At 41.0% G+C, this 22,086-nt stretch overlaps 1 long non-coding RNA gene across 2 annotated transcripts in view; it reads left to right on the top strand.

Annotated features, from left to right (window-relative positions):
- LOC114117781 (uncharacterized) overlaps window positions 1-22,086 on the top strand; it is an 87,129-nt gene that overhangs the window by 8,704 nt on the left and 56,339 nt on the right. For both annotated transcript variants that reach the window (XR_006056045.2, XR_009596258.1), the window contains exon 2: window positions 8,605-8,728. This is a non-coding gene — a long non-coding RNA (uncharacterized LOC114117781). The remainder of the gene's footprint in view (window positions 1-8,604; window positions 8,729-22,086) is intronic.

The following is a 22,086-nucleotide window of genomic DNA, read 5'->3' as shown; positions in this document are numbered from 1 at the left end:
GTTGGTCAGGATACAAACTTATAAAACCATTTAGGAAAACATTTCAAGGGTTTCTTAAAAATTTAAACATATACTTTTCCTTTGTCCCAGAAATTAACCTCCTAGATATTTACCCAAAAGAAATAAAAACATGTCAACACAAAGACATGCACTAAGTATTCATAGCAGCTTTATTTATGAGATCCCAATCCAGGAAATTAGTAAGAAGTTTCTTGTAACAAACTGTGTCCAATAAAGAAATGATGACTACACATTATTCTGGTAATTTTGCTATATGTATTATCACCAGAATATCAAGGTGTTATATAAGGACAAAGATGGTAACCCCATGTTTCATGTTAGCCTAATAATCACTTATTCATATCTGTTCGAGGGTAACCAATCTGTCTTTAAACAATTTCCCCTTGTAGATTTCCACTCCAATTCTAATTAGCTAGTCAGGCTCAAAACCAGTGAGATGACGTTCTCCCCATCACCAAAAGGTTCCTTTTCAGTGTGCTTTTAAGCTCTAGGTAGTTCAAGCCAGACCTACTTCAAAGAAGGTTACCTGTGACTTTTCTTTTCCTGTGGGACATTTGGCTGACTCTCTAAATCAAGGAAGCCTTTGCACTAATGAAAAATGGTTAGGTGCCTGGTTGTGAGTTATTTATTCGCCCCTGAATTAGATCGTGTTGTTTTTTGTTTCTTCAGTATTATACTCTGAAAAGTGAAAGTGAAAGTTGTTCAGTCGTGTCCGACTTTGTGCGACTCCATGAACTACACAGTCCATGGAATTCTCCAGGCCAGAATACTGGTGTGGGTAGCCTTTTCCTTTTCCAGGGGATCTTCCCAACCCAGGGATCAAACCCAGGTCTCCCGCAATGAAGGCAGATTTTTTACCAGCTGAGCCACAAAGGAAGCCCATTATACTCTGAACCAAAATGCAAAATTAATGTATTGCATTTAGCTTTCTAATAATGATATAATATTTACAATTCTGGTTGTGCTTATAAAGTAGCAGCCATTTCTACATAAAGTGAAAAATATACATAACTATGCTGATATTTTGGTTTTTATTAAATCAGAGCATCTAAAGTAATGGTTAAATATTTAATAATTAAAGCCCAAATTGTTGCCTTCAAGACATGTTTCATAATGTTTGAGTAAGACAGAATTACTTCAAATCCACTAACTACTACTTTTTAATCACATATTCTGTTGAGTTTGTCTCATAAATTTTAAAAATATTCAGGTACCATATACTAAAATTAAATGGGGGGGGGGCATCTCTATGTATTTCTACCAATACTAATATTTTGCCTCTGATTTAAAAATCTTGTTATAGGCAATGAAGATAATCCATAAGACCTCGCTCCTTATAGAGAATTGCTCTAAAAGATGTATTACTTTATTATTTAGGTATTGTTTATTGCATATTTCCAAACTTTAAATTGTATGGAGCCAAGAATTACTTGAAAAATATTCTCAAAGTTCAAACTCTCCACCTCGTCCTGCAAACAGCATGAGTAACTCACTCCTCAGCAGCAAAGAAAAAGTAAGTCATGGTGACACAGTAAGGTTGCTTGCTAGGACAGTTTTGGACTCTGCCTGCGTTAAGACACACAGTCACACATATGCGTGCATGTGTTCAGTTGTGTCTACCTCTTTGCGACCCCATAGGGTCTCACAGAATTGGGTGTAACTGAAGCGACTTAGCAAGCACACACAGATTGTACCCTGCCAGGCTCCTCCGTCCATGGGATTATCTCAGCGAGAATCTAGAGCAGGCCACCATTTCCTCCTCCAGGGGGTCTTCCCAGCACAGGGATGGCATCAAAGTCTCTTGCGTCTCCTGCATTGGCAGGAGGATTCTTCACAAGTGAAGATAATCTTAGAAGGAGCTGTGTTCTTGCCAAGGTATTTTTCATAATTTGAAGGGAAGCGTTTCGCTTAGGAACAAATAATACAGTCTTTAAATATCAGTGTCAAAGCAAGAGAAAAGTGTGTGAGTCCAGATTCATTAATTTTCACCTTCCTTTCCCTCCCAAATCAGGGACTAACAGGGTCCATTTCCCTGCTTCTGAGCAAATGCATTCATCTGGGATGTATTTTTTTAATACTTATTATTTGTTGGCTGCACTGGGTCTTAGTGGCAGTATGCAGGGTCTTTAGTTGCGTCATGCAGACTTGTGGCTACTGCATGAGGGATCCAGTTCCCTGACCAGGGGTCCACGGCCCCGGCATTGGTAGTGGAGTCTTAGACACTGGGCCTCCAGGGAGGTCCTGGTGGTATTTTTGATGTCTCCCTGCATTGTCAGTTTAATAAGTCACTCAGCCATGCTAGTTTCAACCTCCAAATACCTACAGAAAACTAAGCAGAGATGGCTAGATTGGAATCAGTCTCCTGGATCATATTGTCACCTTCTTGTTCCTTGATTACCACCAGAGTCCCTGGAATCCCTGCACTGGAGGCATGATCGGCTTCTTACCTCGAAAACCTGACCACCCGCTTAAAACTGCACTTACTGCTCAACTGCCCAAAGATAACACTTTCTATCAAGGTCTCTACACACTTGCATGATTTGCCCATGATTTCATTCTTACTCTGTCTCTTCCTTTTCTGTGATCAGCTGATACACTGGGCTCCTCTTGTTTACATGCTCGTAAATCCTGCCGCATGGCCCCTGCACAAAGCTAATCCTCAGCCTGAAATGTTCCTGTCACTCAAAGCACCTTTCACACGCCTACGTCTGTACAGATGTCAGTTTTTCTGAGAAGTGACTCATGTTCCCTGCAGTGGACAAGAAACCCTGTTCACACACCCTTTCTTTACAGTATCAGTGCATTTTTTTTTTTAATTTTACTCTTTGTGTTTAATAATGTGCCAAACACATGGACATTTGGTTCAACATCTTATTCTGAACCCTAAATAGAGTTAAGCAAATATTTTCTGATGAATGAACAAATACTGATAACTCCCCTTCTTTGTTCCTGGCAGTGATCTGGCTCCTGCAGAAATAACAGCAAATTCCTTGGGGATGAATTGTTAATAGATAATAAACACACGTCAGGAAGTGTGTAGAAGCACTATGTCGTTAGTTCTACGGGGAAGGGAAAGACCTGTTAAACCCTAGAAGGAGGTGGAGTGGCAGGAGGGTGAGCTGTCATTTTACATCCCCTGGCCAGAGACCGTCTCTTGGAGAAGCTGGCTCTGGAGAAGGAGATGACCTGAGACGTTGTGCTTTTCGGTCACATCGCATAGGGTCTGCAGGCATCTTGCTTTTGAACTTGGAATTTTATTCTAAGTGAGATGAGAAGTCATCAGAGAGTTATGAGTGGGGTGTGATGTGGTCTGAGGCAGTAAATAAAGTGATGTGTCCTGAAGTGATAATGGCCCCCCTGGCTCTTCCGTGGAGTACAGACTCTACCCCGGAAAAGGCAGCAGCGTGTACATTAGTGATCATATTACTACAATCTTGCCGAAGAGAAGGATTTGGATTCTGGATGTTTGGAAGGTAGTGCTTTCAGGATCTGATGGAGGAAAGCATGGGACTGGGTGAAAGAGAAGTGTATCCAGATGACCTCGAAATTTTAGTCTCAGCAACTGTAGGAGAACTGCCATCCCTGAGAAAGGGGAACCAAGAGGAGCGGGTGCAGCTTTAGGGTAGATGGGTTTGGAGGGAGAATCAAGAACTAGTCATTCTTTTAAATGCCATTTATTGATTTATTTGGCTATGCTGAGCCTTGGTTGTGGCATGTGGGATCTAGTTCCCTTGTTGCAGAAGCCAGTAATGGAGAGACCAAGCACCACGCTTGGAGAGTTGGAGAACTCAGGTTTATTACGCCGGTGGGCCCAGAGGAGTTAACACTCCAAGCTCTGAACCCGGATCAAAGGGACTACAGAGTTTTTATAGACAGACTATAGTGGGTAACACCAGCTGCTAATAGGCTGATTTAAACTTAGGGGTTTTGTGCGCAGGAACAGCAGTGAAGATGGGGAGGGGGCTGCCTGACCTGGACAAGCCTGATTAGGCAGGTTTGCAGGGGCTGGGCCGGAGAAGGCGATGGTACCCCTCTCCAGTACTCTTGCCTGGAAAATCCATGGATGGAGGAGCCTGGTGGCTGCAGTCCACAGGGTCACTAAGAGTCAGACACAACTGAGCGACTTCACTTTCACTTTTCACTTTCCTGCATTGGAGAAAGAAATGGCAACCCACTCCAGTGTTCTTGCCTGGAGAATCCCAGGGATGGGGGAGCCAGGTGGGCTGCCATCTATGGGGTCACATAGAGTCGGACACGACTGAAGCGACTTAACAGCAGCAGCAGCAGGGGCTGGGAGATTGCAAAGAGCAGGACAAGGTGAATGAGATAAGCTCCAGTTCCTAGTATTGCAAGTCCCCACTTTCCGAGACTACATGACCTACGTGATCCAGACTTTGCATGGAGAAAGCTGAGTTACGAGCGGCAGGTGATGTAACAGTTTAACTTTTCCTCTTCACTCTGACCAGAGATCGAACCTGGGGCCCCTGCTTTGGGAACAGAGTCTTAGCTACTGGACCACCAGGGAAGTCCCCAAAACTAATTTTTAGAAAACTCAGGTTGCTTCATGGGTGAGATTCAACATAACAAATGACTTATAGCCCTAGTAACTCATGAACCAAAAATCATGCTCAGAGGACTTTACATTGAAATATTGACATTGTGCTGTGAAGAAATTATAAAATATTTATATAGTAGTAATTAATTTTTAAGTCTTTTCTTTTTCAGAGTTGGTTTTTAAGACCAACACAGGGCCTGATATGAATTCCTCTAGATGGTTTAAACTCTGTGGTTTTAAGTGACCATAGGAAACATAGTGTGTATTCACTTACTCTTGACTGTGTTGATATATTATAACCAGGTGACGTTTGCTGAGGGTATTGTCACATTGCACCTTATTAATTATTGCAGTAATTCCATCACAGTGCTGATAAACTATGAGGGACAAGTTAAAGAGTTCACATTGAAACAGGGTTGAATCTGAAATGCTTGAAGACATCCTAACAGATATTTCTAGTTATTGTCCTGTTAATATAGGGATAATCAAGGGACTTCACCTGTTTCAGCCTGGGCTGTAAGTATTTTTTAAGTTGCCTAAAGATTTATAAGTATACATATGCCCTCATATGTCTTTGGGGTTTGAATCCACAACACTGTTGTAACTGGAGAAAACGCAGGCTGAGAAATGCATTTAAAGTTGTCCACAGTTGATATCACACCTGTTTCCTTGCAGAAGTGTATAACATTGAGAAGAGAAGCACTCCATCAACCCAAGAGTTTGATTTTCCCAGATAGACCCACCAAGGATGGGATCATAACTCAGAATTACAAGATGTACAAGGGGAAAAAGTCAGATTAGCAAGAGTTGTCAGGAAAAGAAAACTATAATCAGAACCCACGACTAACTAGAGATTGTGGGCTTTTTTGAAACAAAATATTTATAAAGGTTTAAATAATAGTGGATCAAAACATGAGAAAAGGAAAAAAATTTTGATAAATACCTTTATCATAGAGGTAAAGCAGAGTAGATTTTGATTCATGATTATAGCTTTAACATACAAAGAGCTAAAAAGTTGTCACTTCTGTGCTTTCAATTAAAAAAAAAAATCTGGAAAAACAATGACCTGGATACATGAGAACTGGAGCTGCCAGGGTAAATGTCCATCCCAGAGTCTCGAGATAGAGGCAAGCACCGAGAGTCAGGGAGGTCAGGTTACCGGAGCAGAAGGCTCTGGAGCTATCAGCTAGGCTCTGCTGGAAAAAATAGGCAACATGCGAGAATGGACGGTGAGTAATGGAAACAGACTGAAGGTTAGAAAGAATCAAAGTGAAATGCTAGAAAATGAACATTCTGTAAGAGAAATGAAGGATGCCTTTGATGGGCTCATCAGTTGACTGGATGTGGCCAAAGAAAGAATCTATTGGCTTGAAGATAGGTCAGTGGAAACTTCTAAACTGAAAATCAAAGGAAAAAAAGAATGAAAAAAATGCACAGGATATCTAAGAAATGCAGGAAAAGTTTAAAAAGGATATGTGATTAATCAAAATACGACAAAAAGATAAAAGAGAGAATGAAACAAATATTTAATGCAATAACAGCTAAGACATTTCCAAAACTAGACACCAAACCACAGTTCCAGGAAGTTCAGAGAATACTAAAATCTATACCTATGCAAATCACATTCAAACTGTGGAAAAACTAAGACAAAGATAAAATCTTAAAAGAAGGGGGGGTGGGGCAGAAAGATATCACCTTACCTTTGGAGGAAAGAGGATAAGAAATACAGTGGAGAAATGTCTATTTAGTTCTTTGGCCCATTTTTTGATTGGGTCGTTTATTTTTCTGGAATTGAGCTGCAGAAGTTGCTTGTATATTTTTGAGATTAGTTGTTTGTCAGTTGCTTCATTTGCTATTATTTTCTCCCATTCAGAAGGCTGTCTTTTCACCTTGCTTATAGTTTCCTTTGTTGTGCAGAACCTTTTAATTTTAATTAGATCCCATTTGTTTATTTTTGCTTTTATTTCCAGAATTCTGGGAGGTGGATCATAGAGGATCCTGCTGTGATTTATGTCTGAGAGTGTTTTGCCTATGTTCTCCTCTAGGAGTTTTATAGTTTCTGATCTTACATTTAGATCTTTAATCCATTTTGAGTTTATTTTTGTGTATGGTGTTAGAAAGTGATCTAGTTTCATTCTTTTACAAGTGGTTGACCAGTTTTCCAAGCACCACTTGTTAAAGAGATTGTCTTTACTCCATTGTATATTCTTGCCTCCTTTGTCAAAGATAAGGTGTCCATATATGTGTGGATTTATCTCTGGGCTTTCTATTTTGTTCCATTGGTCTATATGTCTGTCTTTGTGCCAGTACCATACTGTCTTGATGACTGTGGCTTTGTAGTAGAGCCTGAAGTCAGGCAGGTTGATTCCTCCAGTTCCATTCTTCTTTCTCAAGATTGCTTTGGCTATTCGAGGTTTTTTGTATTTCCATACAAATCTTGAAATTATTTGTTCTAGTTCTGTGAAAAATGTGGCTGGTAGCTTGATAGGGATTGCATTGAATTTGTAAATTGCTTTGGGTAGTATACTCATTTTCACTATATTGATTCTTCCGATCCATGAACATGGTATATTTCTCCATCTATTAGTGTCCTCTTTGATTTCTTTCATCAGTGTTTTATAGTTTTCTATATATAGGTCTTTAGTTTCTTTAGGTAGATATATTCCTAAGTATTTTATTCTTTTCGTTGCAATGGTGAATGGAATTGTTTCCTTAATTTCTTTTTCTACTTCCTCATTATTTGTGTATAGGAATGCAAGGGATTTCTGAGTGTTGATTTTATATCCTGCAACTTTACTATATTCATTGATTAGCTCTAGTAATTTTCTGGTGGAGTCTTTAGGGTTTTCCATGTAGAGGATCATGTCATCTGCAAACAGAGAGAGTTTTACTTCTTCTTTTCCAATTTGGATTCCTTTTATTTCTTTTTCTGTTCTGATTGCTGTGGCCAAAACTTCCAGAACTATGTTGAATATCAACATCACTCATTATTAGAGAAATGCAAATCAAAACCACAATGAGGTACCACTTCACACCAGTCAGAATGGCTGCGATCCAAAAATCTGCAAGCAATAAATGCTGGAGAGGGTGTGGAGAAAAGGAACCCTCCTACACTGTTGGTGGGAATGCAAACTAGTACAGCCACTATGGAGAACAGCGTGGAGATTCCTTTAAAAATTGCAAATAGAACTACCTTATGACCCAGCAATCCCCCTGCTGGGCATACACACCGAGGAAACCAGAATTGAAAGAGACACATGTACCCCAATGTTCATCGCAGCACTGTTTATAATAGCCAGGACATGGAAACAACCTAGATGTGCATCAGCAGATGAATGGATAAGAAAGCTGTGGTACATATACACAATGGAGTATTACTCAGCCGTTAAAAAGAATTCATTTGAATCAGTTCTGATGAGATGGATGAAACTGGAGCCGATTATACAGAGTGAAGTAAGCCAGAAAGAAAAACACCAATACAGTATACTAACACATATATATGGAATTTAGGAAGATGGCAATGACGACCCTGTATGCAAGACAGGAAAAAAGACACAGATGTGTATAACGGACTTTTGGACTCAGAGGGAGAGGGAGAGGGTGGGATGATTTGGGAGAATGGGAATTCTAACATGTATACTATCATGTAAGAATTGAATCGCCAGTCCATGTCTGACGTAGGGTGCAGCATGCTTGGGGCTGGTGCATGGGGATGACCCAGAGAGATGTTGTGGGAGGGAGGTGGGAGGGGGGGTCATGTTTGGGAATGCATGTAAGAATTAAAGATTTTAAAATTTTAAAAATAAAAAAAAATTAAAAAAATAAAAAATAAAAAAAAAAGAAATACAGTGGGCTTTTTCCCAAAATAACATGCAAGCAAGAAGAAAGTAGAGTGAAATATTTGAAGAGTTGAAAGAAAGGGAAAAAAAAAAAAAAAACCCACCAACCTAGAATCCTTTATCCAGTAAAATCATTCTTCAGGAATGAAAGAGAAATAAAGAGGGTTTTGTTTTTTTTTTTTCCCCAAGCTAAAACAAAGAATGCATTGCTAACAAACCTGCCCTGCAAGAAATGTGAAAAGAAATTTTTCAGGAAGGAAAAACGTGATCCTACGTAAAGAAAGACAAAGCATTGGAGAAAGGAGAAATGAAGGTAAAATCATATTCTTAATTTATGGATAAGTAAAATAAATGATAGCAGTGTTATAGGGGATGGAAGGAAGGAATTGAGAATTATCTTTTATGAGGTGTCTGCACTATGAGACAGTATAGTGTTATTTGAAATGTACTTAAATTAATTGTAAATGTATATTGTAAACTCTAGTGTAACCACTATTTTTTTTTTACAAGATAAAGTACATTTGGGGAGAAAATGAACTTCTTAGAAATGAAAAAGGCATATAGAAAAAAACATCAGTAAAATTAAAACTGAAATGGATGAATTGGAAAAAAAAAGATTTAAACAGATGAAAACCAAAGTATGGTTCAGTTCAGTTCAGTCGCTCAGTCATGTCTGACTCTGCAACCCCATGGACTACAGCAGGCCAGGCTTCCCCTGTCCATAGACAACTCGCAGAGCCTATTTAAACTCATGTCCTTTGAGTCAGTGATGCCATCTGACTGTCTCATCCTCTGTGTCCCCTTCTTCTCCTGCCTTCAATCTTTCCCAGCATCAGGGTATTTTCCAATGAGTCCGCTTTTGCATCAGGTGGCCAAAGTATTGGGAGTTTCAGCTTCAACATGAGTCCTTCCAATGAACACTCAGGGCTGATTTCCTTTGGAGTTGACTGGTTGGATCTCCTTGCAGTCCAAGGGACTCTCAAGAATCTTCTCCAACACCACAGTTCAAAAGTATCAAGTCTTCGGCACTCAGCTTTCTTTATAGTCCAACTCTGATATCCATACATGACTACTGGCAAAACCATAGCTTTGACTAGACGGATCTTTGTTGGCAAAGTAATATTTTTTAATATGCTGTCTATGTTGGACATAGCTTTTCTTCCAAGCAGTACGTGTCCTTTAGTTTCATGGCTGCAGTCACCATCCGCAGTGATTTTGGAACCCCAAAATTTAAGTCTTTCACTGTTTCCATTGTTTCCCCATCTATTTGCCATAAAGTGATGGGACCAGATGCCATGATCTTAGTTTTCTGAATGTTGGGTTTTAAGGCAGCTTTTTCACTCTCCTCTTTCACTTTGATCAAGAGCCTATTTAGTTCTTCTTTGCTTTCTGCCATAAGGATGGTACCATCTGCTTATCTGAGGTTATTGATATTTCTCCCGGCAATCTTGATTCCAGCTTGTGCTTCATCCAGCCCAGCATTTCTGATGATGTACTCTGCATATAAGTTAAATAAGCAGGGTGACAATATACAGCCTTGATGTACTCTTTTCCCTATTTGGAACCAATCTATTTTTCCATGTCCAGTTCTAACTGTTGCTTCTTGACCTGCGTACAGATTTCTCAGGAGGCAGGTCAAGTGACCTGGTATTCCCATCTCTTTCAGAATTTTCCACAGTTTATCGTGATCCACACAGTCAAAGACTTTGGCATAGTCAATAAAGCCAAAGTAGATGTTTTTCTGGAACTCTCCTGCTTTTTTGATCATCCAACAGATGTTGGCAATTTGATCTCTGGTTCCTCTGCCTTTTCTAAATCCGGCTTGAACATCTGGAAGTTCACAGTTCACATACTGTTGAAGCCTGGCTTGGAGAATTTTGAGCATTACTTTGCTACCTGAATGCAATTGTTTCGTAGTTTGAACATTCTTTGTCATTGCCTTTCTTTGGAATGAAAATGGACCTTTTCCAGTCCTGTGGCCACTGCTGAGTTTTCCAGATTTGCTGGCATATTGAGTATGGCACTTTCACAGCATCATCTTTTAGGATTTGAAAGAGCTCAACTGGAATTAAAAAATCTGAAGACAGGCACCTGGAGCCTGTGCTGCGCAACAAGAGAAGCCACCACAGTGAGCAGCCTGCACCGTGCAACTGGAGAATAGCCCCTGCTCTCCACAATTGGAGAAAGCCCCTGTGTAGCAATGAAGACCCAGCCCAGCCACAAATAAATACAGTGTGTACATGTCAGAATATAAATAAATGGAAGAATTTTCACAGCTCTGAATCTCACAAACACTTCTACAAAGTGAGCAAAGAGGACCACCCCTTTTTAAAAAAAATTTTTTTCAAGAGATTATGCAGGTGTGATATAGCGATTCAGAGAGCTGGAAAGCATGAAAGCTATCAGACAGGATGCAGGCGGTGGCACAGTCCAGGCTGTATGTCTGAGGAGCACTACGCAACCTGTGGTTTCAGTTGTGATGATGTTTAAGAACAAGGATGGGATGGTATAAGCCATTCTTGGGGCCCTTTGGGAATTAAAGCAGTGCAAACAGGCGAGGCCAGGTGAGCTGAGCAGATCTGAAGAGGCTCTAACAGAGCCCAGCACACTTGATGGTGTTTCAGTTTGGACAGACCTGGGATAAAACCACTCAGTTGAAAATTACATTGTTAAACTTCTCATAGTAACTGTCAATCATATATTTGGTAAAAGTAGTGAAATGCAAATTATTTGTGAAAAGTATATAAGCACATGTTATCATAAAACTTGGAAAAAGAGTTAACATCTGCTTTATGACTCTAGTATGTACTCAGCTGTATTATGCCTGAAGTATTTCGTCCCCCCATTTCATGAGCAGAGACATGGGATTTTTTAAATGAAGCATTCCTCATATAGGTGAATGCATAACAGAGGATTTTGTAACTGACTGTAACTACATAAGTGATCAGAAAGGGCAGACCAGAGAAACATGGACATATCAGTAGGGATGTTGTTTTTTTTAGTAAATTTACTTATTTTAATTGGAGGTTAATTACTTTACAATATTGTATTGGTTTTGCCATACATGAACATGAATCCACCACAGGTATACATGTGTTCCCCATCCTGAACCCCCAACTTTACCACCAGAATTAGATGTTTCAAAGTACTTTCCAAGAACTTGAGTTAGTGGATGGGTGTTACTGCATCTAATACAATGAAACAGAGAAATGAAGTACTATGTGAACATTTAAACTATTTTTTTAGCCAGACAGTCTGTTCTGTTCTGTTCTCCTGTGAGAGAAAAGACATAAGGCTGAATTCTCTGGACTTTTTGCCATGACATGCTTCTGGAGAAATTTGTTCGCTGGCTCATCTGTTCTTTGGAGAAGGAAATGGCAACCCACTGCAGTATTCTTGCCTGGAGCATCCGATGGATGGAGGAGCCTGGTGGGCTACAGTCCACGGGGTTGCAAAGAGTCGGACACGACTGAGCGACTTCACTTCACTTCATCTGTTCTTATCATTGTTTACTTACAGTTAGAGCTGAATAATTGTTCACTTCTAATCCTATCTGAATACTTTGAAAAAAAATGTATATTCCCCTAAGTGATACTAGAAATTTAAAATTATAACCTGGGGCAAACTTTTAATTTAGCTCGTAAAATATTTCTATCTTTGGTGTATTATATGACAGGAAAAAAGTTGGCATTACCTTTGTGTTTGATTATTAAAATGCATGTTCAATTATAAATGAAACATTAGGTAAGAATGCTAATTTTTAAAAATCATATATATTTGCAGAGATCTTCCTTTTTAAAGAACTGGAATGATTGTTTTAATGTAGCTTTTGTCATCTGACAATCTCCTGGGAGATATTAATAGAGAAAGATAGATTCAGGCCCATGGTTGACTGTAATGCTAAGTAGACACTGACTTTTCTATTTTTAAATCTTGGTGTATATGATTTTTTTTCACTGGCTTGGGAAAAGCTAGTACAAGAAATGAACCAATTAATGAAAACAGGTATTGTCTACAGATTAAGGTAAATACTTTAGATAAATCAGTGGATAAAATTATATTAAGGGTCATGTGCTATATATCCCTAAAAACACAGATAATCATTATTGATCATAAATTCATGTTGCATAAATAAATATGAAACGTAATTAAAACCTAAAGATTTTGTATGTGGAACCAAACTAGCCAAGCCAACTAATAACTTTAGTTTGAAATTGTGTAACACTCACGAGCAGTTGTACAAACAGTTACACAGAGTTCTGAAAAATAGCCCTGAGTCTGGAGAAACTGTGCTCTGACCCAAACATTTTTAGAGAAAGGGAGTGTCTCCTGTTTCACTCTGTCTGCTGTCGTGCTACCCACAGATTCAAACAGACACTAGTAATTGTGAGAAGGAGTGGTTAAAATGTGGCAGTCGGTGAAACCCTGAGCGGGTCACACACTTGGTTGTGTTTTTTAAACCCATTCAGTCAGCTTTTCAACCCTAAAGAACAATTTGTAAATCCTCCAAATGGCACGGTAAGATAGAACTAATAGCCCTGTGGTGAATTGGAAATCAATAAAACATTAAAAATGCAAATACATTCTTGTTAATATGATATAATTGTGAGGAACTTTTAGGCATTCAATTACCATTTAACACAAAAGCCTGTAAGGATTTAATTAGGAATCCTTCACCTAATTGAGGTCAAGATTGTTAGCAGTGGATATCTAATTAGCTTGCTTGGGCAGCTGTCTTTTTGGAAACTCCCTGGGAAGAATCCTTCCTTAAAAGATAAGCACCCCCATGCCCAACCCCCCCCCCCCCCCCAAAATGTGTGTAAAAGCTACTGAAATCCTATACCCGAGTAAATAGCATCATAGTACCTTCAGCTTCCTTGTTTTGACTGCGTGTTATGTGGTCACTGGGGGGAGCTGGATGAAGGGTACCCAGGAACTCTGAGTACTTCTGCAGCTTCTTGTTACACAACTTCAAAATAAAAAGTTACTTAAAATGCATCCTTCTCTCTCAGAATTACAAGAGTATTTGAATCATCTGCTTTCTCATTTTGTGGTTATGTGATGATTTTAGACAATCACTGATTTCATGAAATAAGGCCAAATTAATAGCACTTGATATAGTTCAAGTAAATACCAGTTTGGCTGATCCATAATTAATTAAGAGGACCTCACATCAGAGTAACCCACCTACACATTGTTGGAGAAAATTTTCCCGGCAGCTCACATTCCTAATTTGCTCTCAGCCAGATTATACAATTTTTCAACACCCAGGTATAAAACCTCAGCTAGCAATAAAATCCAAAATAAAGCCATCAAATTAATCTCCTTTGTCTAACGGAATAAATAGCCCATTTTATGTTCTTTAAGATTAAGGCTTTCATAATTATTTTAATGGAAAATACATAAAAAGACACAGTATTTTATAATGGGCTAATAAGAACCAAGGGAGATTTATGGTTGTAGAATCTAGGGCCTCCAAGAGCAACAGTGACCAAATTTTGTTCGCTGGTCATCAGTGCTTCAAGATAGTTCAGCAAAAAGAAAAGGCAATGGCCATACAATTGTGCTGTTATTCATATATAACGTGTATTCCCATGTTGAAAGATCTGAGGAATTTTGTTTATACTCAGTGTATACTGAGCAAAATTTGCCCTCGGAATCCTCTCCCCAATTTCCAGTTAACTTTTAAAATCAGCATTCTACAGAACTCACGTTGGGAATGCCTGGTTATAGAGTTAAAGTTTGCTTCCTAATGAAGTCTAGAGTCAGCAACCCCAATTAGAAATGTGTATCACACGGAGCCTGGGCTGGTCATTTAAAAACTGGGAAGTAGTTACTCACTTCAGTGACTCTAAAGGTTTTACAAGTTTTATTAGAGTTACCTGACTCCCCATATTTATTTTTAATTTGCAGTTTTAAAATTGCATCTTAAAAAAAAAAACAAACCAGATGAAACATTTATTTTTATCTTGTTTATGTCATGAAAGTCAAGGTCTGTGTGACTGGAAGCCTTCTTCAGTGTCCAGCAGGACTTGGTCCACTTCCTTAGTGCTCAGTACTCCCCAGCTCTACTGGGCGTCACTGAAAATGCCAAGTTCATCCCTACCCTCTGGGCCTTGTCACAGCCCACAGTGTTTCCTCCACCCAGCGTCATTCCCCTCAAATCGACAGTACTGCCTTTTTTATATTCTCATCTGTTGACCTGAAACAAATAAGCTATCAGCTATTTCTCCAGCAAAGTTGGATTGTGGATTGGGAGAGAATTGCAGTGGGGGGTGGGGGGGGTGGGCAGTGGTCTGCCCCTATGGTGAGGCACGTGAGAGCCCCTTCTGGGAAGAGAGACTTTTATTACGGGGAGTAGGAAGCTGGGAACAGGGAGCCCATGGCTTCTCACTGGCTGTGTCCTTGCCAGCAGAGGAGTCCTGTCTTCTCCCTGTTGGGCTCTGCTATCTTCTCAGGCCGTGAGAGCTCCCCCATTCTGGTCCCCCAAGTCTGTTTAGTTGAGGCTTCTGTTAATTTTTTGCACACCCATTCATTTATCATTTCAATGTCACTTCAGATGACGTTTGAGGATGTAAAGCACTGTGATCATAAGACTCTAAGTAGGGAAGTTCTCTGACAGTGTCACTCGCGTAGGAGAGGAAGCTCTGTCTGAAATCGTTCGAGTCTGGACATTGTGATTAGTGCCCAAAGAAAATCTGTGCATTTGACTGCTACAGTGGGGATGCTTTGAGTCACCCCCAGAGGATGAGCCATTGTGAAGTGAGTCATTGTGAAGGTGGGTTTTGTCAGTGGGTTCTTGGGGGCCCCTCCACGGTCCTGTAAAACAGAGATGTAGGGCTCAGACTGGGAGAGCTTCAGCCGAATAGTGTCCAAAGCTGTGTCGTTGGGGTATTCACATCTAAATTGTTAGTTGTGCGAACTGTTGTAAGACCTCCAGTTTGTATATTTAACTCACTTCACATTCTAGCTACCAGCTGCTGCCTGAGTGTGTTGCAAGCTCTCTTCATGGGTATTTGACTTATCCTGTGCCTATAGCTCTTCTATTTACCTTTTCTCATTAAGACTCCGGTTAACTCCTCTCCTTTCATTCATGTCAGGCCACAGAGTCGGAAAGGAAGGTGTAAGAAGAGGAGAATGTTAAGATTTTGCTTAAGAAATGAAGTACCCTTGTGAGTGAGTGATGTTCATTCTTCAAACACTCATTTCTGGCTATCACCATTCTATAGCTAGTGAGGAACTTTCTGTAGCAAATCTGAATTAGCTTTGCAGTCCTTTGGTGGAGAAGTGTATTCCCTTGATAAATCAGGGGGTTTATCAACCAGTCCTAGTGCTTGGCCTCTTCACCTGTTTTTCCAAACTCTCAATCAGCAGCTACTACATGGCTCATATATTTTTAGATATAAAGATAAAAAAGAGCAGTGCTCAGCATTACATGATAGTTTAAAATAACATTTACCCATTGACCTTGACATTTTTATGAATGTGTTCAAAATTAGGTCCTCCTTCTTTTCAGCTTCATTTTAAACTTGATTCTGCACAGATGTTGATAGAAAACTAAGGTGTAAGTGAAAATATAGAATATATAGAAAAATGCAGAATTAGCATCAGAAATATACCTATTAAAATGTAAATATATATACACATATATATGTATATGGCTTGAAAATCCATACAAACTCAGCCCTTAAAACTGCCTGAATGAGTTACTGAAAGTCTTATTCACAGTAATAAAAATAGCAGTTTTATAAAATGCCAAAGTTACAGTAATAAAAGAGGCAAATGCTTCCCACACATTAGAGACTGTCCCTCACAAGTCAGCAATTATGCTCAACAATTATGTGGTAAACACTTGCATTAGGGATTTTGCTGACTGAGTTCCTTCCAATAAAGATGGTAGGTCTGTTATGTAGAATATGACAGTGAACTAGAATCAGAAAAAGGGAAGCAAACAACATTCTTGTGCCACAGAATAAAATCATTTAGTTTCAAATTAAAGTTCTTCTGATGAATTTTGACCTAAAACCTTCAACATAACTGATGTTGCAAATCTAGGTGCAGCTCTTCAGCTTTCTGAAGATGCAGCATGTGTTCTAAAATCCTTTTTACAGAATTCCAGTAAGAGGTAAAGTAAATCATCTGTCTCAAATTGGTATTTTAGCAAACATCTATTTCCGTGTTAGAAAATATGCCAGATACCTTTTGAACCAGATGAACTGATAGTTTTCCCACTGAATTTGTATACCTTGTTGAGATCGTTTCTAATATGTGTTTGTAAATGGTCTCCTTCATGAGAAAAGCTAAATGGAAGCATAAAGTATTTTGTCATTAACGTACCTCAAAAGTCAAAATATAACCAAATATAAAATAATTTTCAGAGAGAGTAGATTAACAGTTGCATTTGAATGCAATAATTGTTGGTTTTCAGTTTGCCCCAACAGTTAATTATGAGTGAAAGCATGGTCTATGTGTTTATTCTTTTATTGAATTGTTTTTCCTCTTTTTTAATAAGTGAAAATATTATGATTTAGCCATGTAACAGTTTCAAACTCTACCCCCCTTTTTTAAAAGAAATTCTCATCACTATATGCCACTATCCCAATTGCACTTTAGAAAGATGATGGAGAGAGGGTGTTCAGCAAATCTTAACGTCTCTGTGTCTCCTAATTAAAGATGTAGTTAACTGGGCTGTTGAATTGCTGGCTCAGTTGCGTCTGACTCTTTGCGACCCCATGGACTATAGCCTGCCAGGCTCCTCTATCTGGGATTTCCTAGGCAAGAAGACTGGAGTGGGTGGCCATTTCCTCCTCCAGGGGATCTTCCTTCTCCAGGGATTGAACCTTTGTCTCCTGCCCTGGCAGATGGTTTCTTTACTAGATTGAAAGGACAGCAGTTCTCCAGGGCAGGTGGGAAGGGGAACAGCCCATCTCTGGACAGCTGGGGAAGGCAGTTTTTGTTGCCAAACCTTTCAAATGTCTCTGTATTGTCATCCCTGAGATGTGTCTCCTGAAAGTGGTAACGAGTATAAAGGATGGAGAGATACTGTTCTTCTCAAATCTGGGCCGAGGGTCCTGTTCTCCTGCACAGGGGGGCTGCGGTGGGGGTGCTGCTCTGGGCATATCTACACCCCTTTGCATCACAGTTTGGCTGCCATTTTTGGGAAGCACAGCATGGCAGCCTTTCAGCTACTGCAAACAGTTTAAAATTATCAGGGCCGTTAGGAAGTGAGGAGAAGCACAGAAGGATAAAGGAATCGAGAGAAGCCACCCAGATGGCTGAAGTCTGAGGAACTCGATGAGGGTGAACCAGGGGCCATCCCTAGTAGAAGTCATCGTTGACCTCACACAGACAGACTGCCGGGTGTCTCTCCAGCACAGATGGGCTCATCCCGTGGCGAGGGAAGCAAATGCTTTCATAGAAGGCAGTAGGAAGTCGGGGTCTAGGAAGGGTAACCGGGCTGTGGCTTTTCCTTGGCTGAGTCCTTCCCCAGGGAAGGAAGAGTAGGAATTCTTCCTGTCGGGCTCTGCTGTCTTCACAGAGCATGAGAACTTCCTCTCTGGTCTCCTGACTCTGAGATTTCTGTTTCTTAATTGTTTACATTGTTTCTCAATTGTTTATATCACTCAGGAATAAGATTGTGGGTGAGTGGTATTCGACTTGAAGCTGTGTTTTTGTTCCCATATGTGTTGCACAGAAGAAGCCAATTCTGACTCCACGTTAGAACTGTTTCTTTGACTTGCCTTTCGTTGCTTTTGTTGTTATGATCATGCAGAATGGCTGCCTCAGAGAATCCTGCCCCTCTGCCTGTTAAACTGAAGTGCCTTTGTTCAGAACCCTGTCCATCTGCAGACGGCAGGAAGGAAGGAATTAACACACCCCTGCCTGAAGCTTGCCATTCCAGATGTTTGCAAGACCAAGGGCCTTTTTACTTTGCTTCCTCACCTTCCCATCTCTGATCTAGAAAAGAACCTGGCGTCCAGACCCCAGTAAGATGGGTATTTTGAGGCGCTAGCCTGCCATCTTCCCCATCAGTGATCCGCTCCACCACCCCCCAACAATAAAGTCTCTTCTTTGCCTCAGCTCCTTGTCCCTCAGATTCATTGGTCTGTCCTGCAGTGAGCAGAGCAAACGTGGACTTGGTAACGTATATATCCCGTACTCTGTTCCTCCCAAATCCTAATTCTTCAATTAAGGCTGCCAAATAACTAACTGCCATATGTGGAGTTCTGTGGTTTTTTAGTGATTGTGTAGACCTAGAGAAAATTACTTTCCAGTTGATGCAGTGTGGAATAGAAACCATTATTCCCAGGACAGCGAGATGACTTAAATCTGTAAAGCTGATCGGAGAGCCAGAGGGTGAGGAAGAAAGGGAGGAGGGGCACACACGTTTGGGGAGGCTTTAGAGATCCCTGAAGGTTGGGTTTCGTGATAAAAGCAGGAAATGGAGATGCGGCTCTCTGTGGTTGCTGGCAGCCCAGGTCAACAGACAGGAATTGACTGGAAGCCTTTTCTAGGGGCCTGGCCACCCAGAAGGTGTGGCTGACTCAGGTGTCTGGTGAGGAAGCGAGCGGAGTCTGTCGACCGCCGTGGAGTGTGCAGAGAGTGGCGGGCCGGGCCCCCTGGCCCAGGGTCACCAGTGCCCCTTCCTTCATCAGGCAGCCCGCGCTGTCTCAGGGCGTAAAGGCTGTGGCTCTACAGCGAGTGTCAGGCAGGTGGGGTCAGAGAACGTTCCAAGGGCTCCTGGACCCGAGGAGCGGTGAAGCCCCTGGCCCTGCCATCCTGCTCCAAGGGTTGTGCCCCGACTGCTGGACCTGCTCCCAGTAAGGTGTGCCACTTCTGGTGTTCACTCCTCTGCCCCAGGCATGGAAGGGCTGGCACAGGGACTTAGGGCACTCATGCCCAGGAGCCTCAGATGTGCTGCAGGCTGCAGGCAGCGTGGGCACCCCGTAGGCAGTGTGGGCACCCCGTGTGGAGGAGCCGGCAGGAAAGGCGGTCTTCTGAGCCGTCCCCCCCGGCACCCACGCCTCCATTCTGGGCAGGGCCTCCATGTCAGGCTCCAGGCTGCAGCTGCAAAACGGCAGTGAGCCCCCTTTCAAGTGTGTAGACAGTTAAAATGTGGGACACTTTGAGTGACACTGTTGCAGTTTTCAGCAGAATTCAACTTACCGACGTAAATATGATGCTCTTCAGAGTATCTGGGCTCTAGCCAACCTGGCTTCGTGGAAATAGCCGTCTTGTTCCTATTTAATGTGCAGCATAAAGTCTCCTGGCCACAGCTGGTTGAAACCCTTAATAAGAATAATGGTATTGTAATTATTCCTACTGGGAATCATGGCCTCCACCTAAAAATCCAGTTTTACTTTGCAGTATCTTCTTAATTGCAAGATCTCATTGCTGCTCCTAGATGTCTCTGGGCTATGGACAGCCTCCTGTGTCCGCTGCTCACCTGACCCCTGGGCACTTTCTTTCCCTCCTCTTTAGGAAGATTTTCTTGCAGCCAAGGGAGCACACACTTTTGTTTCACTCTTATTCAGTAATGCGTGTCCCTGTGTGAAGTCTTAAAGTATCACTCTTTCTAAAAGTTGAAAAATGAGCGGAGAAGTGAATCGAGTGGATTCTAATCTGAATAAGAGAACTGGAAATGTCATTTGGATAAACTTTCAAATAAATTCAAACTTGGAGAGAAACCTTTACCAGCCTATTCGAGGTAAGTCGTCCCATGACACTCAGCTCCATTTATCTGCAGATTAATAAATGCAGAGTCGATGAATGGACAGAGTGTCAGAGAGTTCTTCACTTTTTGTTCTCAAGTCAATCATATTCACTGTACGCTTTTTAAAAATACACTTTATGTTTTAGAGACAATTTTAGATCTACAGGAACATTATAAAGTTAATACAGAGGAGCCTCCATGCAGCTTACATTTCTCCCCCTGTTGTTAACATCTTACGGTTGCAGGGCACATTTGTTACAATTAAAGAACTGATAGAGATGTGTCTTTATTAACTAAAGTCTGTATTTTACTCAGATGACCTTAGGATTATATCGCTGTATGTTTTATGTTCTAGGATCCCATCCTGGATACTGTAATCAGTTAATAGTCGTGTCTCCTTAGACTGCTCTTGGCTGTGACAGTTTCTTAGACTTTCCTTGGTTTTGGTGATATTTTTAGTGTTTAGGGATACTGTCAAGTATTTTATAAAATGTCACTCAATTGGGATTTCTCTGATGTCATGATTAGATGGGGTTATATGTTTTGGATAGATCAGAGAGGTGAGATGCCATTTATACCACATCATATCAAGATATGACTTAATTTGTTGGTAGTGATATTGATCACCCAGCTAAGAATGTGTTTGACAAGCTCTATAACTCACTCAAAGTGACTCTTCTTTCGATAGAAGTCAGTATGCTCAAACCATTCTCTTACAAAGAAGCAGGGGTCCTTGGAGAAATAACCGAGTCTAGCAATGTGGCAGAGAAAATACAAGATGAGCCTGGAGGATACTGTATTATGAGAAAGCAGGGAAGTGTTCAGGAAACAGAAGGTTGGAGTTATGTCAAGGCGATGCAGGAGTCAACCAGAAAGACTTCTCCATGTCCAAAACTGAAGTAATTCCAGCAACAAAATAAATAGCGTCGTGTTGGATTATAACCCAGGATATAAAACAAATATGTATTTGTCATACTAATGTAAATAAATAAATGAATATGAGGAAGTTTCTTGTTACTGAGGGCTTCCCAGAGTGCTAGTGGTAAAGAGCCTGCCTACCAAAGCAGCAGACAAGAGAGACGTGGGTTCAGTCCCTGGGTCAGGAAGATCCCTGAGAGGAAGCAAGGGTGACCAGAGCCAGTATTCCTGCCTGGAGAATCCCACGGACAGAGCAGCCTGGCTAAGGTCCATGGGGTTGCACAGAGTCAGACACGACTGAAGTGACCGAGCTCACAGGCTTATTACTGAAATACTCAAGTAATATGTGTAGACAATCCCCTACTGAGAACGTGGACCTGTCCTCTTCTCTTCCAACTCCATTGAATGTAGGTTGACTTTAGTGATTTGCTTCCAAAGAACAGAATTAGTTCAGTTCAGTTGTGTCCGATCTTTGTGACCCCATGAATCACAGCACACCAGGCCTCCCTGTCCATCACCAACTCCTGGAGTTCACTCAGACTCACATCCATTGCGTCAGTGATGCCATCCAGCCATCTCATCCTCGGTCGTCCCTTTCTCCTCCTGCCCCCAATCCCTCCCAGTATCAAAGTCTTTTCCAATGTGTCAGCTCTTGGCATGAGCTGGCCAAAGTACTGGAGCTTCGGCTTTAGCATCATTCCTTCCAAAGAACACCCAGGGCTGATATCCTTTAGAATGGACTGGTTGGATCTCCTTGCAGTCCAAGGGACTCTAAAGAGTCTTCTCCAACACCGCAGTTCAAAAGCATCAATTCCTTGGCGTTCAGCTTTCTTCACAGTCCAACTCTCACATCCATGCATGACCACTGGAAAAACCATAGCCTTGACTAAACAGACCTTAGTCGGCAAAGTAATGTCTCTGCTTTTCAATACACTATCTAGGTTGCTCATAACTTTTCTTCCAAGGAGTAAGTGTCTTTTAATTTCATGGCTGCAGTCACCATCTGCAGTGATTTTGGAGACCAAAAAAATAAAGTCTGA

Source organism: Ovis aries, chromosome 14 (assembly GCF_016772045.2).
Source record: "Ovis aries strain OAR_USU_Benz2616 breed Rambouillet chromosome 14, ARS-UI_Ramb_v3.0, whole genome shotgun sequence".
NCBI lineage: Eukaryota > Metazoa > Chordata > Mammalia > Artiodactyla > Bovidae > Ovis > Ovis aries.
This window is presented reverse-complemented; position numbering and strand designations above follow the sequence as displayed.